This window comes from Saccopteryx leptura, chromosome 3 (assembly GCF_036850995.1).
Source record: "Saccopteryx leptura isolate mSacLep1 chromosome 3, mSacLep1_pri_phased_curated, whole genome shotgun sequence".
NCBI lineage: Eukaryota > Metazoa > Chordata > Mammalia > Chiroptera > Emballonuridae > Saccopteryx > Saccopteryx leptura.
This window is the reverse complement of record NC_089505.1, coordinates 130,768,457-130,782,801: the sequence shown is the minus strand read 5'-3', so window position 1 is coordinate 130,782,801 and position 14,345 is coordinate 130,768,457. Positions and strand designations below refer to the sequence as shown.

Genomic DNA, 14,345 nt, shown 5'->3' with positions numbered 1-14,345 from the left:
CTCAGGATCCTGAGGTCACAGAAGTCACCCCACATTGGAAGCATCTAAGCATCTCCCAGCTCCACACTCATGCTCTCTCCTCGAATCCAGTCAAACAGGAGCGTTAGGAAGAGCTCTCCCAAGCCTGCTTGGCTCCAAATCCTATATATGCCCTAGAAGGAAGTCACACCGCTCATGAAGTTAGAATATGAAAATAAACAAGGAAAGAAAGAAAAGTTTAAGTGAAATCAAAGTGGCATGGTGAAATCAGGCTGGGTTTGGGAGGTTGTCTTTGCAGAGACTGTTTAATTGGCATTGTATTTTGAGGGTTAGATTAGAGGAAGAAGAAGAAAGACAGTGTTCAAACTGATTTACATGAAAATGAGAAGGAAAAGAAGCCGGGTATTAAAATGTGTGAGCTGAATCCTTAGATCTCTGCCTCGTGAGTGGTGCACGGTAGAACTTTTAAATTGGCTACATTGCTTTAATTGAAATATAGAATTGTAATAACACAATGTGACAGGCACCTACTGAGGGGGATGGCGGCTGCTCCCACCTCTCCCTGGAGCAGCAAACAACAGGGGAATGGAAAAAAATATATACACCGAGAAGCACTTGAAAGGGCTTTGTTCTTTTCCAGCCTCTTTGAGCTTTGCCTTTTGAAAAAAAAATGCATCCTTTTTTTTTTTCTCATTCGCTCCAGGGTCCAATTAATCCCCTGCACCCTACCCGCATTCCCAGCATGTTCTTGCCGTAGAGGTGTTTTGCATTAGTTAGGATGTTTGTTGTATACTGGATAGAAGGAAAAGAATTTGTAAAAGATCCAGATTTGCCAACAAAGATCCCAAATCTGTTGATTCCCTGATCCAAATTGATGAGTTGGATGGGATCCACATTTCTTCCTGAGGTTTTCCTTCCATCCCGGTATGGCTGGGATCATTTTCAAGTGTACCCGGGTGTTGAGGTGTGTTGCAAAGGTACTTGACTTAGAGGCAGCCCTTGGAGATGGCCTCAGATGTCAAGGACACAGGTGGATGAGGGCAGGCAGTGAACTGACTGAGGACTGCAGGGGGGGCCACCTGTCTCTCTCTGGCCTGGCCTCCCCCGGGTCTAGCCCATCCCTCTAGACTGGATTCACGCTCTAGTTAGGACCAGCCGAGGCAGCCTACTTGGCCAGCTGTCTTCCAACTTACTCTGTAACACGTTTCTGGACTTCATAACCTCATTCTTCTCCTCCTGCCATTCTCCTGCCTGCATCTCATCGAAATGCCAGGAGGTCCAGGTTGTCCTGGTGCAGCCGTCACCAGCCCCATCCTGCTGGCAAACCATTCGCCCCATTCTTCTCACTTCGCCTCTTCCCCATTCAGCATATGCCTGAAACGTGCAGTTCTCCTGAAATGCCCGGCTCTCCTCAACCACAGGGCAGAGATTCAACTAGCAGACTGGGATTTAAACCCTTTGAAGCCCTCCTTGCCTTCATTCCCAGCACACCTTCTCCTAATGTCACCCTGCGTTAGTGTTAACATCAACAAATGTTCATTGGAAAAATTTTAACCATGAAGTTTAGATCAAAGTGGTGTTCCTTTTAAACTATCCGTAGTGAAGGACTAGTCCATGGCGGATCAAGCCCTGGTGCTACAGCGCATGCTTTGTGCCGCATGCGACGTGGCACATGGGCCCTGCAGTAACCAACTCACCCCGTCCTGCTCATGACACGGGTCCTCTGAGCATACAGAGGGATGCAGCAACATTTTCCTGGAAGTTTCTAGCCTACTATTTTCATACTGCGCTTCTCACAGATCAATAACAGATGTCATTGGCTTCTCACTCGCCATGGCACATAGTGTTATGAGGTGGAAGACGGTGGTACACCCCCCCCCAGGCCCCCTGTCCCCGGCTCCACCATTCATCCAGTTGCACAAGCTAGACAGGATCCCCATTGGAGTGACATCGTGTTGGATTTGTCATTTACCTGTCTCCCAGATGCACTCACCTTTCCTCATCCTATCTGCCATCATTAGATTCCCAGTTCCCACTGCCTCACCTGGACTACTGCAGGGGCCTTCTGCCTGGTCTCTCTGTGGCCCTGCTGACCCATTCCAATCCATTCTGTAAAATTAAGCCACAGAATCCTTTTTAAAATATGTATCGCTCTTCTTCTTAAAGCCTTGGTGCTCTTCTTCTAAAGATGATGGCACTTGACATGACCTATGAGAAGCTGGGGGGCCCTGTCCCCACTCTCCTTCCCAGCATGCCTGGCCTCTGTTCAGTTCCTCAGGAGTCCTCTCCCTCCCCCTCCCAACACCTGCCTCCTCAGGGCCTTTGCGCCTGCTGCTTCTCTTGATTAGAATGTCCTCCCCACACTCCTAGACTCTGTTTTAGGCGCTTTGCAAAGGGTGACCCTCGTATCCACAGATATGATTAATCCTACTTTTAAAACAAGAAAACCGAAGCTCAGAGGGGTTAACCGGCTTGCCTGGGGTGGGATGAAGAGCTAATCAGTGATATCCACAGCCAGCCTGTGCAGAGCTGGGGCCCAAGTGGGCCTTGTCTGTGCTGTTCCATCCACTGCTGGGCCTGAGAAGGCCTTGCTGTGCTGAGATTTAGGGAATTGTTAGTCTCCTGCCCGCCCCTCACCACAGTGAGACCTTCCCTTCTGTGCTTCCCTGCTTTTACCCCGCCTGCTCCAGCTGACCCTTCTCTCCTTTTGTCATCTCATCTCCTTTCCCAGATAATGTTAGCGCTCAGCTATTAGCACCCAGGAGTCACTATTAGGCAGAGCCTGAAGAACAGCTAAAAATAGCCCCATTTGGTCCATTTTCTCTGTGAAGGCCTGGGCTTGTGGGTTTCCGAGACCCTGTCATAATTGTGTTGGCCTTCAGTGCCCCTGTTTGGGCCCTGCCACTCTGAGAGAGCTGCCTTACTCCCGCTGGGCATGGTCATTTTCAGCCCTTCAATAGGCGCTTCCTCGGTCACCAGGCAGACAGCCAGGGAGCTCACCATTTTCAGGAGGCCCCAGAATATTCTGGTCTCTTAACACGTGGCACTATCCAATTAGAAATCCACTTAAGTGAATAAATGAACTATTCAAGAGATGAAAAACCATTTTTTTTCCATTTAAAATAGGAGAAAGAGAATCCCTGAACTTTGCAACTCCGTGATATGCTATACTTTGTGTCATCGGCCTCCATGGAAGCAAAAAAGCTTTGAAAAGAGGAGAGAATAAAAGCCGTCTTGATGAAAATAGTTGAACAGGCACTGGCAATGACCAAAAAATAAAATAAAATCATATACTGTAATTAGAGATATTTTTGTTTGTTTTAAATCCTGGCGCTGAATCTGTGAGCTCAGTTTAATAATGAAATAAAATGTACTAGAATTATGCATGCAAGTGCAAATTTGGCATCACGTCAGTCAGTTCCAAGCACTATTTACAGAATGGAATCATTACAGTGCATTAATATAATGAAGATGACAGTGCAGCCTATTTCAGTATAATGTCCTTAAAACAGCACTACAGGATGGTGGCTGAAGTCCTCCCTGCTCAAGAGTTTTAGCTGATCTCAAGCCCTCAACATCATTTGAGCTGTTACTTAAATAACGTGCTGCTGTTAGCAATGTGCACGGCAATTGTTTGTGATGAGAGAGAGAGAGGGGGAAGTTGAGAGAGAGATTGAGATTAAGATTGCATATGAATCTCTGAAGGGAAGATCCTCTGGCCAAGGTTTCCTATAAACATGTCACTGCAAAGTTCATTCCGCTTTGGTATTTGATTCCTTTCATGTCAGTCGCCTCACCAGAGGAGAGTTCGTTGACAGCAGGGTACCTTGTTTCTTTATCGTTGGTATAGTAGCAACATGGCACAGTGATTAAAAGCACTGGCTCTGCAGACAGCCTGGATTCAAATCCCAGCTCCACCAGCATACGAGCTTGATGGGTTTGCACAGCTGATTAACTTCTCTGAGCCTCAGTTGCCTACCTCTCAAAGTTGTTATGGGGATGAAGTAAGTAGAGCCTCAGAAAGGTGTCTGGCACATAGAAAATGCCCATTGAGTGTCAGCTAGCGCTCTCATGTCCGTACCCCTAGTGCCCTTTGTGGTGGCTGGTATAGGCTAGATGACCAATCAGTATAGGCTAGACAACATTTACTGAGCACTTACTTTTTCTCAGTGAGGGGTGGAAGGATGAATGGGTGAATGGGTGAATATACAGTGTGGCTATAACCCACAGCATGCAAGGCTTATCTGAATCTATAGCATTCTTTGTGTTTCAGCCACTCTGCCAGAATCCGGGCCTCCTCTTTGTTGGGACTTGAGGCTGCCCGGAGATGATTGGACTTGGTTCAGATAGCTATCAGGAGAGACAAAGAGGTTTGCACATCAGGGACTGAAGTTGAGCCCTCGCGAATGTGCAACACTGAGAATTGATGCAGAAGTCATTATTAACTCACACATTTAACAGGATGTTTGCCTTTCAACAAAGGGTGACTAATTAATGTAACAGTTGATTATGTAGCTCCCTTAATTTATTACTGGTTTTCAAACACCAGCGTAATTACATCACTAAAGGAGAACATTTGCAAGAAAGTCTGTGTACAAAAGAGATTCAAAAAGGGTTGACTCTGTTGGTGCTGAGTCCTGTTTGGACATAGCCTTGTGTTTGGATCTGACATGTCAGCAGTTTATGAGTCTCCCACTGAAGTCAAACCCCATGTCATTGCAAGGTAAGAATGAGTGTCCAGCATGGTGAGTCTGTGTGTGGAAGGGCTGCGGAGTGAGACTGCTTGGGTTCAAATCCTGGCTCTGCTGCTGACCAACAGTGTAACAGTGCCCACCTCTGGAAACGGCGTTCTGTTTCTCTTCCTCATGGTATTCCTCTCATGAGGAAGTGGGAAGCATTCAAGTGCTCAAGGCTTTCTGGTGTATGATAAGGGCTGACACATATTGGATATTGGGGTTTTTTTGTTTGTTTGTTTGTTTTTTTGTTTTTTTATGTGTTTTTTTCTGAGACAGGGAGTGAGTCAGAGAGAGGGATAGACAGGGACAGACAGACAGGAATGGAGAGAGATGAGAAGCATCAATCATTAGTTTTCCATTGCACGTTGCAACACCTTAGTTGTTCATTGATTGCTTTCTCATATGTGCCTTGACCGTGGGCCTTCAGCAAACCAAGTAACCCCTTGCTGGAGCCAGTGACCTTGGTTGGGTTCAAGCTGGTGGGTTTTTGCTCAAACCAGATGAGCCTGCGCTCAGGCTCGCGACCTCGGGGTCTCGAACCTGGGTCCTCTGCATCCCAGTCCGACGCTCTATCCACTGAGCCACCGCCTGGTCAGGCCATATTGGATATTGTTAATCATAATCTACCTCTGCTTTTCTCTCCAGCCTCATATCCTAACATACTTCTCCATGATTCTTATTTCACTAACTCCCCTGCCCCTGAAACCCATGCCTGCTGTACTCTTCCCTGGGTCTCAGAGTTTTATTAATTCAGGAACCTCCCCCCGCCCCCCCCCCCACTCTCACCCTCACTCCCACGCAACTCGACGTGCTCCTGTCCATCCTGCAAACCTCAGCCTAGCTAAATCTTCTTTGAAGCACCCCTGCATCTGCTAGCAGCATTCGGCACTCCTTGGCCTGTGCGGCTTTATCCATCGAATAGAATGTGTTTCAATGATTTTAAAATACTTTTTTCCCTCATGTTTTAACATCTCTGCAATAGGATTTGGCTTAGTCTAACAACTGAGATTCGGTGCAATACCGCACCGCCATTAGAGCTTGTCCATCCCATAGTTAGTGTTACGATTTGTGTGTCTGGGCAAAGTAGGGGTGGAGACTGACCGGGGATCTTTGTATTCTCCAGCCTCTAGTAAGCACTCAGTCACTGCTGCGAAACAGAGAGGAGAATAAGTGAACAAACAAGACAACGAAGTGCCTGATTCTGTGGGTAACACAGTCTTTTCAGAAGTATGCAAACTTCTGAAGTAACCACAATGTAGTGTTCACTCTGTGCCAGGCACCATTCAAAGCAGTTACATTTATTAATTAATTTATTCACTTCATCTTCATGGTAACCTGATGAGGTAGATTCTATTTTTACCTTGAGGTAAAGCAACATGCCCAAGATCCTGTAACTGGGATTTTAACCTAGTAAATCTTCCCCTTAACCACTGGCCTTTTATTGCTTGTGACTAGATTGATTCAAAACTCCTTAATCGGACATCCAAAGCCTTCATCCTCTGTCACTCATGGTCTGCCTGGACAGCCTGTGTTCTCCAGCTAACATGCTCTATTCTCACATCAGCATTCAAGACAGGTGCAGGTCTCTATATTTTGCAAATATCATTTCTCTGCCTGGAATTTTATATTCCTTCCCTTTACCCTCAATTTAAATACAGAACTGGCTTCAAAGCCCATCCCAATCCAACTTTCCTCCCATGATGTCTTCATAACCTACTCCTCCCTACAGGGTAGTCCCTTTCCTTCTCACTCACTATGTATAGTAGCCTTTGAAAATTATATAATGTGCTGATATATGCATTTATAATGAACCAATGTTAGAATTTATGTTGTGTTGGCTTTTTCTAACCCTGTTTTCACCTTTGACTGCCAACTACCTGAGGATAGGAGCAGGTCTTAAATACTTTTAAGGTTCCCCCAAATTCTTCCTATTCCAATGCTCCAAAAGTAGTAAGGATAAATGAGTTGATAAAAAATATTTTATGATAAATTGTATCTGTATTATGCAATTTGTTATATTAGCATTTTATTTTATTATTCAGCAATGTTTAGTGTATTAAGTACCCATGGTGTTCTAGCAACTGAGCCAATTACTATTATCCCTACAGCTATTATTACTACTAATAACAGCTTGTGACATTTACTGAGCATTTACTTTTTCTCAGACATTGTGCTAAGTAACAGATGCATCATTTCTTTTAATCCCTACAAAAACCCTGTTATCTTCATTTTACAGATAATGAAACTGAGACTCAGAGATCTTAAATGTCTTATAAATACCAGAAGCGCAAGGATTGTTTGTTTTTTGCTCATTTTTGTATCCACCCAAAAGTTTCTGACTCTTATGAGGTTCTCAATGAATATTTATTGATTGACTAAGTGGATGAACCAGTAAGTCCACTTTTAAAATAGCAGCCTGGCTCCAGACTTGTCAGTCATAATTATTATGCTACCTTGACTCTCTCAACCCTATTTTACCAATGAGGATACTTAGATTATGAGAAATAAGGTAATTGTCCCAGTTCATGCAACTAAGAAATAGCAGAGTTGATAAAATAGTCAGGTATATCTGACTCTACTTGAAAAGGAATGTTTAAGCCAAAGGTAATTTTACTATGTGAACTATCTATAAGGCAGAGTTAGAATGTGTCCTTTTTGTCTTTTTTTTTCTCAAAGACCACCCAGGGCTGTTGCCATTAGGTATATTTAGTAGATAAGCCTCTAAGAATTGCCCTGATTTTATTGATTACTGTTATTCGGCTCTCTAAATGGGCCTCATAACTAGAGCATCAGTCCTTAAGTTGTAGTCCTCTATTTTTTTTCACATCTTTAAACAAAGGACAAGCTATAAGTCATGCATGATAAATCAGACTTTTATATGGTGCAGTTTAAATTTTTCTTCTACTGTGGCTTATAAAATGCTTCCATAGGATGTTAGACGTCAAAGGGACAGTAGGAAGAATGAGCCTCAGAAGTTCACTCCTGTCCTCCAGGGACACTAGAATCCAGTTGATAATGGATTCTGTAAGCTGTTTTCAGGTAGACCTGAGTTCATATTCTAGTCGAATCATTATGATTTGTATGAACTTGTTCAAGGATCTTAATCCTTAATCCTGTAAGCCTTAGTTTTCTCGTTTTTAAAATTGGATGGTCATTGTATGGATAAGACCTTACATAAATAAAGAACCAACCACACTGGTACCAAGTAACAGTAAATAAATATGAGCTATTATTTCAAAAAGCAGAGAGAAGCTCTATTTGCTTTAGATATAGTTGTAGAGAATAAGCAAAATGGAATGGTTTCCTACCTTCAGCTAGGAGTCTTAGCAACTCCATTAAGTCATACTTAACAGCTTATTGAAGAAAAATAAAGCTCCAATTGGCAGCTTTATTTGTGTTAACCATGCATTGATAAATAAATAAAATGAGACAATGATGAATGAGTATTCAAAGTAGTTTGGTTGACCTTTCTCAAAATCTAGAGCACACTCAAGTGTTAGTGTTTGGCTTTTAGGAGTTATGTGATCACCAAGCGTCAAGGAGGCCTCTGCTGCCTATCTCTTAGCTATGGCCCCTCCACATCTCCAGCCCCGGGAAGAAGGAGCCATGTGACTATATCTATGAACTGAAGTGACACACATCACTCTTTGGCCAAGCCGATAAGCTCTGGGTGCAACCTAGTTCCTTCTCCTCCTGCCTTGACAACTATGAGGCCATTGACCGTGATGTGGAAGCAGCCATTGACTGGGCGCAGTGCGGCTGGGTAGCAGAGGCCCTGCCAACCCTGGTTGGACATACAGCTTGAACCAGAGATGAACCTTTTTTTTTAACAAGCCATTGAGATTTTGTGGTTAACTTCACTTATCTTAATATATTAAGCCAGCAATTTTCAAACTTTTTCATCCCATGGCATATGTAAACTAATTACTAAAATTCTGTGGCTCACCAAAAAAATATATTTTTTGCCAATCTGACAAAAAACAAAATAGATATAACTTTGATTCATTCACACCAGATGGCTATTGTTCTGTTGGCTGTTGTCTTTTTTTTTTTTTTTTTTTTTTTGACACTCTAAGGGGAAAAATGTTGGTGCCTCTGACTTAGTAAAGTATTGTATGTTACAAAAATTCTTGTGGCACACTGATTGAAAATCGCTGTGTTAAGCCATAGGACTTTGAAGGTAAAGTATATCAGGCGGTGTTGATAAATTTTATTTTCCACAACTGAAAGAGAAACTTTGTCCCTGTTATTATATTCTTTAGTTTCTTTATTTATTCATCCATGCATTCATTGCCTACATATTCAACAAACATTTTTTTTAACACCTACTTATTGTCAGATACCAGTCTGGACACTGAGAATATAATAATAAAAGTTCCTATCACCCCTATCCTCTTGGTTCCAGGATTTAGCTGAAGAAATATGTAATTATAACTGTAATTGTGATACAATATGATAAGGGCTATGCTAGGTAAAGGGGAGTGTTATGGGAGCCCAGAAAAAGGGACACTGACCCAGCTTGAGGGTGGAGATGTGGGAAGCTGAGCCTTGGTGGACGAGGAGGAGTTTTATTTATTCAATGAATGCTTATTGATCAGCTGTTCTATGGCAGGTTCTAGCATTGGATATATATGTAGTAGTAAGCAAGGCAGGCAAGACAATAAATCAGAACACAAATAAATGAACATATTAATTTTTGAGTAATAAGTATTATGAAGCCCATGCAAAAAGGATGATATGATAGGGATTAAGTGAGGAGAGGACTCAGGTGGTCAGGGAAGGCTCCTGTGAGGAGACTTCATGGTTGACCTCCTGGGTTCAAACCCCACAGACATGTGATGGAAGGTGATGCCCACAGGGTAGACAGGTTTGTGGAGCAGAAACCTGCTCCACAGGCTGAGTTTTATATCAGATATTCCTGGGCCACTCAGTTTTGCTTTTGCTGGATTTAAATTTTTTTCAGACCCTTTGCTTGCAATGGAGAGACTGGATTATCTCTTACCATGGACTCGTGTCTTTTTAGTTTAGGCATTTCAGAAAGCAGTACTCTAAGAGGAACCAGAAAAGAAGGAGCAGTACACTTTTAAACAAAGAAGTTGATGGAGCAGATGTTTAGAAAGCCCACAGGCTCTAGAGTCAGACAGACCTGAGTGAGAACCCCCATTCCACTACTTTTCCGGTTGGGAGATCTTGGGCCAAAGACAGCTTCTCTCTGCCCCAATTCCCCATCAATTAACTGGAGGTAATAAGAGTACCTCTCCCATAGGCAAGCCACAGAGCTCACATGAGATAATGCCTGAATGTTCTTTGCATGGTGATTGGCAAAGAGAAAATATTCGGTCATCAGTATTATGGGTGTGATTACCATCATTCTCCTCTTTATCTTTACTGTCAGCATCTACTTATTTGGGTGGGAAGAGTTCTCCCTCCCTGTATTTGCAATGATTTTTTTATGAGAGCTTTGTCTTCATTTATTTTACAACTTCCATTAGACTTCTATCCCTGGTATTTCAAGCCTCAAATTCTCATCCTGGCATTTGAGGCTCTTCTCTTTCATTTGTTTTGTAGGCAAAGTGGTTCTAACTCACTTCCTACTGCTAATAACCTCACTCGTGCCCTCATACCCCAAAGTCCTCATAGCTAACCTCCCTATTTTATGCAAGCGAGTTCAAACCCAATGTGGCATGTCTTTTTCCATTTTTTAAAAGATTTTATTTGATTTTACAGAGAGAGGAGAGAGAGGGACAGGGAACAAGAAGTATCAACTCATAGTTGCTTCACTTTAGTTGTTAATTGACTGATTGCTTTTTGTATGTGCCTTGACTGAGCAAACCCAGGGTTTCAAACTGGTGACCTATGCATTCTAGGTCTACACATTATCCACTGAGCCACCACAAGCCAGGCTCCTCCTTCTTGATTGTAACAAAATATGTTGAGTCTCTATGTTGTGCCAGCCATTGGGATGGTCACTTAACATATATGGTATCAAGCCCTGGCTGGTTGGCTCAGCGGTAGAGCGTCGGCCTGGCGTGCAGGGGACCCGGGTTCGATTTCCGGCCAGGGCACATAGGAGAAGCGCCCATTTGCTTCTCCACACACACCCCCCTCCTTCCTCTCTGTCTCTCTCTTCCCCTCCAGCAGCCAAGGCTCCATTGGAGCAAAGATGGCCCAGGCGCTGGGGATGGCTCCTTGGCCTCTGCCCCAGGCGCTAGAGTGGCTCTGGTCGCGGCAGAGCAATGCCCCAGAGGGGCAGAGCATCGCCCCCTGGTGGGCAGAGCGTCGCCCCTGGTCGGCGTGCCGGGTGGATCCCGGTTGGGCACATTGGGAGTCTGTCTGACTGTCTCTCCCCGTTTCCAGCTTCAGAAAAATACAAAAAAAAAAAAAAAAAAAACATATATGGGATCATTAATTCATACCTCTAAAAAGCAACTGAGAATCAGAGAGGTGAATGTCTAGGCCAATCCAGATAGCTAGGAGGTAGCGGCGGAGGATTGGTGATAACGATGCAAATTCACTCAATCCTGCAAGACAAGGCTGGAGAACTTTCTCCACCTCCATGATCCAGAACAAGGTGTCCACAGCCTCAGTGGGCCTCAGTCCACGTTGTCCAATGTAGGAAGATAGAACCAAGGGCAGAGGGACAAACTGGCAGAGCACTCTAAAGATACAAAGATTCCTGCCTCAGCGAGTCCCACCCCCTGTGAAGAACCATTGGAGGTCATTGCTGAATTTTCACAACTTGTGATGGAGTCCAGACCTGTGTCCTTGCTGAAATTCCCAGGGTAGAGTCAGTGCATGGGTACAAGAGTTGTCTCAGAGCCAACCAAGTCAACTCAGCCTGAAAAGCAGTGTGAATTTTAATAGATGGAGAATTATAGGTCAGTCTTGGAAAGCTGTTACCAAAGAAGGCTTTTAACAGGAAGCCATCAATAGGTCAAAAGTGAGGAAAACCAGGGGGAGTGAGAATTCAGAGCACAAATAATTTGGGGCAGGAGGTTGAGGAATTAGGCCGTAAACACTTAGGGCCAGCTGGGGTGTTGAAACATGCTCTTCCACAGTGCCAAGATAGGGCAGGCCAGATATGTTCGCTATCAGTTACCCTCTAGAGACCAAATCCACAAAGCCCCGTCTCCGGGCTTCCACACAGCCGGGCCTCCTGGGGATTTGCATGCAGGGATCCTGGTGTGATTTGGGGTTGAGAGACAGGATTGAGCACGAGCAGTGATGACGTCCTTCAGGAAATGATCGAGGAGGTCCACGCACAGGAGATACTCTCTGATAACCACTTCAGAATAATTTTAGGAGACGTAAAAAAGCAACCCAACTGACCTGCTCATCCAAAGGCCGTGGACATGTAGTGGGAGTTTTGGGCTGGGACTGGCTGATCCCACCCGGGCTGCATCCAGCATTCCCCCTTTCTGTTCCTACTCTGACCACGGGCCCTCTCACCTCTGTAGATAGTTACCCGAGGAGGAGCCTCTGGAAACCAAATCCTGGTATATGTACAGGAAAGAGAAAAAGGAAGTTTGGATTTTGCTGCTAGAATTGCTCGGGTTCAGTGAAGTAAGGAGAATGCATGCGGTGAAGGTTTACAAGCTGCGGCTGGGCGGGGCCTTCCGTTGACAGTGTGTGTAGCAGAGGAGACACAGACAGCCAGAGCTGCCCCACTGTGTGCCTGCCTGGGAGCGGGGCTCTGTGTGCATTTTCACGGGGATGAACAATCAAGGAACAAGTGAAAGAAAGAAACTGTACTCGGTTAAATCAGAAAGAAAGAAACGAGTGTTGAGGATGTCCATTCCATAGTTCTTGGCATCTGAGCCCATCTGACGTTCCGGCTGCTGACAGGAGTCACCTCCTTTAACTCACAACTTTATGATGTGCAGTTTGTTATCCCAATTTAATGGATCTGGAAATTGAGAAACTTGGTAGTACCATTATTGCGCAGGGTCACACTAGTTATTTGAAGGCAGAGAGTCACTCACCACCTGTTGGATGCTTATTGTAACGCTGATATATGCAATGTCCATTTTATTCGTCAAAGTCACCTGAAGGGAAGGGTTTTATTATCCCGTTTGTAAATAAGAAAACTAAAGCTAGTTCTTGTGTCAGATGAGTAGAGGCAGCTCTAAGGCTTGCACAGAATGATTGCAAGGCCTGGGTCCCAGGCATTAGTTTCAGACTGGCTTCGTGGAGCATTAGAATTACTGCTTTATCTGGTTTCTGGTGCCAAGAAGGTGCACAGCCAACAAGACTATATCTTTGACCAGCAGCACATGTCTACACTCCACAAGGTGTTCAGCCTCCATGGGCACACCTCCGTGACACAAGGAGGGAGGCAGTGGGAAGCCACCTGCCTCCGCCTGGACTTCTGTCTCACTATGTCATCTGTGCTGCTATCAGCAGAGTCAGGAGTAAGCCAGGGTCCAGTCTGCCATCCCGACCTGTCTCGGAGCTCAGACCCAACCGAGCTCTTCACTGGCAGAGTTATCACTGACACTCTCACACGGGAGCCCAGGTCTGTCTGGCTCTCTGGTATATTTTCAGGCCTTTTACCTGTTTTTCCTTTCCTCCTGGGAGTGCCATGATTGAAGCCCTCTCTCAGCATTCCTTTTGGGAACAAGAAGTGAACTAAGTTATTTTGTGTCGGGGAAAGGGAGGCCTTCTTAATTTTCTTTTTTCTTTTCATTTTTTATGAGGATAGGAAATTAAATTGTATCATTTCTAAATGCTCCTCTTTATTCTCAGAATGTAGGTACAGGACTTAAAGGCATTCCCATGAGCTTCCCTGTTACCCTGCCCTTCCCTCTTGGGGTACCAACCACACCACACCGCTATTGCTCATGCACGGCTCCCCACTAGACTCTGAACGCAGGAGGAACAGGGGCCACGTCTGTGTCAGCGTCATGTCCCTAGAGTCCAGTACAGTGCTCGAAACAAAGAAGGCACTTAATGAATAATTTTGTTGAATGGATGAATACATGTATAAAATGGTGAGAACTAGTGCCCCCATGAGACTGTGTCCTCATAATGGCATGGCCCCAGGAGGGATACTTTCTTATTCTGGTTCAGGATAGAGAGACTCAACCCAGGTCCCTTTCTGCACCTAATCCTGGAGGCAGGAATACAAGTAAGCGTTTCAGTGTTAGTATCTGAAAAAGTGAGACAGGCCTGGGCTCAAAATCCAAACTGGGTGGTGTTGGGCCAGTTCCAGGATCTTTTCAACTATAGGAGGATTTCCACAAATCAGAGAAGATACACATTTAAAAAGAAACAAAAAACAAGTAAAATAAATGAAAACCTAATGCTTATATATTACCTACTCGATTCTAGACATTTTAAATGTATTGAATATTATAACCTACTACATCATCACAAGTTCAAAAGGTAGGTATTATCATTATACTGATCGTTGCAGATAAGCAAACCATAGCTCAGAGGGGATACCCAAGGTCGCATAGCTAGTGAAGAAGAGCCAAGGTTTGAACCCAAGCATTGTGGTTCCAGGGTACATTTTCTTAACCCCTGCATTTACTGCCTCTATCAAGATGATACAGAAAGAACTTGGGCTTAGGACTCAGACGATCCTCCAGGGGGCTCATTTCAGATCTGCTCCTTACTGGATGTGGTTTG

The 14,345-nt window shown here is 44.4% G+C and overlaps 1 protein-coding gene across 2 annotated transcripts in view; it reads left to right on the top strand.

The window, feature by feature from the left end:
* The window catches only part of DAB1 (DAB adaptor protein 1), a 313,645-nt gene that overhangs the window by 202,263 nt on the left and 97,037 nt on the right, over positions 1–14,345 (top strand). The window lies entirely within an intron of this gene.